Source organism: Miscanthus floridulus, chromosome 19 (genome assembly GCF_019320115.1).
Source record: "Miscanthus floridulus cultivar M001 chromosome 19, ASM1932011v1, whole genome shotgun sequence".
In the NCBI taxonomy this organism is placed as follows: Eukaryota; Viridiplantae; Streptophyta; class Magnoliopsida; order Poales; family Poaceae; genus Miscanthus; species Miscanthus floridulus.
This window is the reverse complement of record NC_089598.1, coordinates 92,001,679-92,007,916: the sequence shown is the minus strand read 5'-3', so window position 1 is coordinate 92,007,916 and position 6,238 is coordinate 92,001,679. Positions and strand designations below refer to the sequence as shown.

Sequence of the window (6,238 nt, the reverse complement as noted above, 5' to 3'; positions counted from 1 at the left end):
CTTTTACTTGACTAACATGAGTACTACACCCACAACAACAAACACAGCAACAACTACAAGGCACACAGCTGCTATTTTTCCTACGTCTATCAACTTATGTAGCTTCTCATCTACTCTATCAGCTCTGTTCTTTAGAGACACAACATCATCAAGCAAAGGTGACAATTCAGTCTTGTTTGCTTCAACTAGTCCCTCAAGGTGTCCAATTGCAATCCTGATCTGCTCAACTTCAGGCAAGAATTACTCAGGCCTAATGACAGCCACAGTAGTCCCAGTCTTCTCAATATATCCCTTAGCAATCAGCATTTTCTCATACTTGTCGGCAAATAGATACCATGGGCAAGTTCCAAGCACCTGCAATTGATATAGGAGGGTTCAACCAAATCAAAATGAGGAAAAAGCTACTGGTACAGGGAGGGTTGAACCTTTGGGCTTACATCTCTTTCATGAAGCCGGCACTTGAAGAAGATGGCCCTCGGGACCTTAGATATTGGACCACAAGTGAGCTCCATGATCTCCTCGCCACATGTGGGGCAGGGCACAAGCGGCAGCCCCGTGCGCTTCCTGAATTTCGGGACCAGAATCCCCTGCGCTGACGATGAGCCACTGAACGTCATCGCAGAATGCGTGCTGCGAACAGGGGGAAGCGAGCGGCGAGCAGCGGGCAGCGCACGGCCGGCGGCGAGCCAAGAACCCTAACACTCAGAACGAATGGGGAAGAGAATGGCTGGAGTTGGGAGTGAGGAACAAAGCGAGCAAGGGGGGGTTTTGCTAAATTGGCATGGGCTCAGCTTCCATCAGCCACGGTGGCACGACCACGTCGGATTATGGGGCTGGCGTGGCTGACTTTGGACCTTCCATGCGCCGCGACAAAAGATAAGGGATCTGGATAGTTGCTTTGAAAGTTTGAGGATGCAGATGGGAAGGGGCCAAAAGTTTGAGGACCCAGGGTGCATTTTACTCAGGTAGCGGTGCCAATTGTTCAGGCTAGTTACATCCTGATCAAGCCTAAAGCGTTTTTCCCAAATTACAAGATCATCGTAGACCTTAGAAATTATCAAATCAGTAGCATTTATTGATAATTACTTTTTAAATAATAGTTGGTGTGGCCCATGACAAAGTTTGATTTTTTTTAAGATTGCAAACAAAGAGATATATTGTTTCTTGTCAAGTCTTAGAACCCTCCACGGGTTTCACTAGAAGTTAATGGGAGTGGTGTACTTGGTCGGCCCATCATAGAACGCTTGGGCCGTGAGAAAAGCGGTCTGTTGTGAAGGGTGCGCGTGGTCCCAGAAGACATGGTGGTTGCGGTTGGCGCAAAGCGTGGAGTTGGGCAGGCACGGCGCCAGCCCGCTCCCGTAGCACGCGCCGGCGACGTCGGTGTACCCCAGCGTCCGCGGGTCGGCCACGGCGTCCTGCGTGAAGCCAAAGGCATCGCCGAGGGAGTAGACGAGGCCCGACAGCCTCGGGGCGAGGCCGGCGAGCAGGGACCGAAGAGCGTCGTCGAAGCCAGTGGCGAGCTGGTTGAGGGTATCCGAGCATGCGCCCGCCGGGCTGAACGCCCGCACCGCCGGCACGCAGCCGACTAGCCAGACGTTGACGATGGCCAACTTCCTGGCGCCCATTGAGTACAATTCCTACATGCATACATGTGTTATTAGCACTGTAATTGACCAAAATTGTGTGTTCTGTAGACTCTGGACATAGTGGCGTCCATGATGGGGCTCCTTAAAAAATGTTGCATGATTATTAGACCAGTGCTAGCTATAGTACAGTTATGGTGGCGAAGTAGTTTGAGATGAGGTTGGCATAGAGCATGGCGGCATCTCTGCGCTGGTCTGCCGCTGACCTATTCTACGCCAGCAGCTCAGCGGTCGCGAAGACATACATGTCGTTGTTGCGATGCCGAGGAGGAAGACGGACCCAGAGAGCAATGCGCTCACCGCATGGGAGCCCACTGTGGCGGCCATCTTAGCCTTGGTGGCGCGAAGTACTCCATCTGCTTCGACAACGGGATGGTGTTTCCGATGTTCTGCATGCGTTTGCATGTATATACTCAGTTACTTCAGATAGAAAATAGGACCTCTAGGATCGTAGATCAGGGGATAAATTTGACTTAGATGGAAGACTTGGTGATGTACCTCGCCATGCGTAGTCACGGCCACGGCGCCATCGCGACATGGCCACTAGAGTCATAGTAGGGGAAGCCGTGCAGGCGCCTACTAGGTCGTCGAACGCAGCAGCAGTGCAGGTACAGTGCTGTGGCGACGACAAAGGCGATGGTGCTTCCCGTCGCTCACAGCGTCTCTCTTGATCAGTCTAGGGTTAGGAACTTTGGGGTGGGGCTGGCGGCTACCGGTGATCTCATGTCTTGTGCCCCAGCCCACACCGTCCTTTTATGGTACTGCGCGATTGGGGACCATCAGCCAGGAGAACTGGCTGAGCGCCCCCAACCAGGGTGTGGATCAAGAGCCCAATTAGCCATTGAGACAACTGGTGAAGATCATCCTAACATTCCCCCCCTTATCTCACCTTATGACTTAAATTCAACTTACTTTATCTTTTTTTCATTCCATCACAGATCAGTGCATAGAGCGTGCCTCATCGTCACGGTCAGTTGCCACTAGATTAAACAGCTACAATGCACCTCTCTGTTTTGAAACAGATTCTCAACTAGGCCCTTAGTATCCAGAAATTATAGGCTTTCTCGTAAATCCATGTTGACTGTGTGTTCTCTGAACACACTGGGTGATTAGTCTTTGGTAAGCGGATCCACAAGTACTTGCTTGGTACTCATATGCTCAATGCTCTCAAAATGATTCTAGATTTTCTCATTTACAACATATAACTCAATGTCAGTGTGTTTGGCAGCACACTTGACATGTTGTCTTAGGAGTTAACTACTTTAAATAGTTATTGTTGTTGACTATCATTGTTAAATCCGAGTACATATTCCCTCGACCACTTTTGCCTGTTCCTGAGGCCTCGTGACAACCATCCAGCTTTACAATGTGAATACCTGCACGTGACTAACCTAGCCTGAAAGGAATTGTTGGTGCCTTGGTTGAAGAACCGGCAAATGTTTCCGGTAGGAACCAACACTGTTCCTGCTGTCTTTGCACGTTCAGAAAGTGGCCAACCAGTCCTTTGGGCATGTGTCTCACCAGAGATAAACCTAGTCTACTGTTGAGTTTTGGAGGCACCTCCTAAACAATTTTTTTTCAAATATACTTATGTTTGACGGTTTGGATCCAGGAATCAAACAAGCCATGAAGTTGGTGCCTCCTGCCTCCAGACTCCAGGTACGAATCCTTTTTTGTCAGATCTGTTGTCTTTCAATGGTAAAAAAACGCATACTGGTACTCAGGCCTTGTTTAGATTACCCCAAAATTCCAAGTTTTTTCACTCTCTCTCCATCACATCAATTTTTAGCCACTTGCATGGAGCATTAAATGTAGGTAAAAAAAAAACTAATTGCACAGTTTAGTTGGAAATCACGAGATGAATCTTTTGAACTTAGTTGGTCCACGATTGGACAATATTTACCAAATAAGACGAAAGTGCTACTATTCATCGGGTTGAAATTTTTCTCAATCTAAACAAGGCCTCAGTTTTTTTTTCATCTCTATAATATAATATACTAACTTTTGCTGTGTGGCATGAAGCAGTGATGCCTATCCTGCTGCCATGCTGTTGTATCTTTGCAAACTAGTAATAAAATACAGTACAATACCATACCTTGGTCGATTTGTAAAGGGCTCTGCTAGATTTTCTCACTGCGAATATAATTCACAGCAATTACTCCGGAGTTTTTCAGCTTTCTAACAGATTTAAGTCTCCGCTTCACATGTCTCGAGGACTTCGAATTATCCTTAGTACTTGTAACTTTGATCAATACCGTTTGGTTGTCACAGTACATAAGGATTGCCGGAACTGGTTTCTCTACCAGTGGCAAGTCCATGAGTAGCTCTCTTAGCCACTCGGCCTCAATAGTAGCCGTGTCAAGTGCTACAAGCTCAGCTTCCATGGTCGATCGCGTCAAAATGGTCTGTTTACATGACCTCTATGTAACTGCAGCATCTGCGAGTGTAAACACATAGCCACTCGTGGCTTTAATTGCATCTACATCAGAAATCCAGTTGGAATCATTATATCCTTCCAATACAGATGGATAACCAGTATAGTGAATTCCATATTCGATTGTACCTCTCAGGTAACGTAGCACTCTCTCTAGTGCATCCCAATGATCCTTCCCTGGATTGGAAGTAAAACGACTTAATTTGCTCACAGCAAAAGATATATCGGGACGTGTTGCACCAGCGAGATACAAGAGGGACCCAATTATTTGTGAATATCTCAAATGGTCCAACCCTTCGCCTTTATTTGTCCTTAGCTTTACACTAGCATCGTAGGGCGTAGAGGATACTTTGGCATTCTCAAAGCTAAAGCGACACAATATTTTTTCCACATAATGAGATTGATTTAGAATAATCTCATTCTCATTTTTGATCAACTTAATATTCAGGATAACACTTGCTTCTCCTAGATCCTTCATGTCGAAGCATGAAGATAAGAATGATTTGACCTCGTCAATCACGGCAGTGTTAGTCCCAAATATGACTATATCATCCACATATAAGCACAAGATCACTGTTTGACCCCCACCATGGCGATAGTATACACACTTATCTGCTTCGTTTACAACAAAACCAACAGAGGTTAAGGTTTGATCAAATTTTTCATGCCATTGTTTGGGTGCTTGTTTTAGGCCATATAATGATTTTAACAATCTGCAAACTTTACCCTCATGTCCCTTAGCCACAAAACCATCAGGTTGCTCCATATAGATTTCTTCCTCCAACTCTCCATTAAGAAGAGTTGTCTTTACATCCATTTGATGAATGTGTAGACCATAGGAAGCAGCTAATGCAATGAGCACCCTAATGGTGGTTAACCTGGCCACAGGTGAATAGGTGTCAAAATAATCTTCACCTTCTTTCTGGGTAAAGCCTTTGGCCACAAGCCTCGCTTTATATTTTTCAATCGTGACATCTGGTCTCATCTTTTTCTTGAAAATCCACTTACATCCAATAGGTTTGCACCCAACAGGGCGTTCAGTGATTTCCCAAGTCTCATTTGTCATGATGGAGTCCATCTCGCTACAGACTGCCTCTTTCCAATAGTCAGCATCCGAAGACGCATAAGCATCAGCCAGAGTCGTAGGCACGTCATCCACAAGGTATACAATAAAGTCATCTCCAAAAGATTTATGAACCTTTTGTCTCTTACTCCTGCGTGGAGTGATGTCTGAATTGTTATCCTCCTCATTATTCTCTCATAGAGGTATGTTCTCAACTTGTTCAGAGTTAGGAATGGCTGCATCCAGATTTTCTAAAGTACTGCTACTCGGTCTCATAGGAAAGATGTCCTCAAAGAAAGTAACATCCTTAGACTCCATTATTGTATCTACTATAATCTCTGGAGTATCGGATTTAACTACCAAAAATCTATAGGCAGGACTATTCTGAGCGTATCCTATAAAAATGCAATCGACTGTTTTCGGCCCAAGTTTCCTTTTCTTCGGCTCTGGAATGTTGACTTTCGCTAAACATCCCCACGTTCGCAGAAAGTTGACATTGGGTTTTCTGCCCCTCCATGCCTCGTATGAAGTTATGTCACTTCTCTTGGTGATAACTCTATTGAGCACAAAATTTACAGTCAAGATTGCTTCCCCCCACCACATCTTTGGCATACCAGCACTCTCTAATAAGGCGTTCACCAAATCTGTAAGTGACCGGTTTTTCCTCTCAGCTACACCATTTGATTGTGGTGAATAGGGTGGTGTAAATTCATGGATAATCCCATGCTCAGAACAGAAATTAGAAAAATCATTAGAGATATACTCTCCTCCCCTATCATCTCTAAGTCTCTTAATCTTCTTTTCTAACTGGTTCTCAACCTCTGCCTTATATATTCTAAAATAGTTCAGCGCTTCATCCTTAGACTTCAGCAAGTAAACATAACAGTAACGTGTTGCATCATCAATAAAAGTAAGAAAATATTTATTCCTCCTTTAGTCAAAACACCATTCATCTCACATAAATCAGAATGGATCAAATCTAGTGGTGCCAGATTCTTCTCAGACTCTAATGCCTTAAAAGGTTTTCGAGGTTGTTTTGCTTGCACACAAGTTTGTCACTTAGAATTCTTGACTATATCACATTTAGGAATTAACTCA

At 45.0% G+C, this 6,238-nt stretch overlaps 1 pseudogene; it reads right to left on the bottom strand.

Moving 5' to 3' along the window:
• Positions 1-1,196: 1,196 nt before the first annotated feature.
• LOC136526360 (GDSL esterase/lipase At1g71250-like) lies at positions 1,197-4,027 on the bottom strand (annotated as a pseudogene).
• Positions 4,028-6,238: the final 2,211 nt, after the last annotated feature.